Genomic DNA, 1,604 nt, shown 5'->3' on the forward strand with positions numbered 1-1,604 from the left:
TCCTCGGAATTTCCTCGGAAATTTGTTTCCTCGGAATTCCGTCGGAAAATTCCTAGGGATTTCCGAGGAAAGAAGAAATTCCGAGGAATTATTTCCGAGGACTTGTTTCGTCGGTATGTCGTCGGAATAACGTTATTCCGACGAAATTCCGACGATTTTTTCCCTCAGTATCCTTACTGTTTTCTTGTAGTGATTGCTTAACCCGCCCATATCATAAGTAACATCAAAAAGAGTTGTTTATTATGGGTTTGAGTTGCTTCTTAGTGATCAAAAGGCATAAGGAAGTTTATTTACTCATTATTAATCTATATGTTCATGAAAATATATTATGTTTGACACGAATTTTATAGGCAACAACAATAATACATGCATTCCAGATTAAGAACTTCTTGGCCATCAACAACAAAACAAGTTATAAGGTAACTTGTCACAAGTTCATAATTTAATTCATTGAGAGCGTCCACGTAAGATTTAAAACCGTCAATCTTATTATGACACATCAGTATTTTAGTTTGCTATTTCTTAAAATGTCAATATTACCAAAAATTGTTTATTTCAAAATAAAATAAAAATCAATTTAAATATGGTAAATTTACAGAATTCAAAGAATTATATATATGTTAACTTAATATATAATATATTTTCGAAAATCAACATAAAATATCTTACAAATATAATAATTAACTTAAAAATACAAGATATTTAAACAATTAGAACCATAAAAATTAAAAACACGTGATTTTTAAATTTAAGTTATATGCTATTGAAAATTATCAATAATATGATTTAAAACACATAGGATTTAAAAAAACTAATCATAAAATGACAAATCATTATTTTAGTTTAATATTTTCAAAATTGTCAATATTTCCAAAATTTTGTTTATTTCAAAATAACATAGAAATCAATATAAAATAAGGAAACCTAACAAACGTAAAAAGATTATATATAAGTTAACTGAATATATAATAAATATTCGATTATTTTTTTAAATGCATGGCTTTCAGACAATTATAACTATAAAAAATCAAAACCGGCAATATTAATTGTTATTAATAAATTAACAAAATTTATAACCAATATCAAACAATGTAAGTAAACAAAAGTAAAATATTAATAATAAATTAACTTAATATAGAAAATATTTTTCAAATTTTAACATAAAATAAAATACAATATAAGAATAATTATTTAAAAATGGAAGACTTTCAAAAATTGATAAGTAAATTAATTTAACTCATGATTTTCCAAATTTAGGCTATATGCTAATGAAAATCTATGCTATATAAAAGTTGAGGTTATAAGCCATTGATGGCGTCCACATAGAATTTTAAACAACCATATATATTTTGACAAATCATATTTTTTTCATTTATTATTTTCAAAAATGTTAATATTTCCAAAAATTGTTCATTTCAAAATAGAACATAAACCAATATCAAATTAGTTAAGTTAACAAAAGTAGAACATTATAAATAAGTTAACTTAACATATAAAATATTATTCAAAATTTAACATAAAAATATAAATAGAAAATAATAATTAATTTTAAAATTCAAGACTTTCAAAAAATTATAAGTAAATAAATTTAACTCATGATTTTC

The sequence above is a fragment of the Brassica oleracea genome, chromosome C7 (assembly GCF_000695525.1).
Source record: "Brassica oleracea var. oleracea cultivar TO1000 chromosome C7, BOL, whole genome shotgun sequence".
Taxonomy (NCBI): Eukaryota; Viridiplantae; Streptophyta; class Magnoliopsida; order Brassicales; family Brassicaceae; genus Brassica; species Brassica oleracea.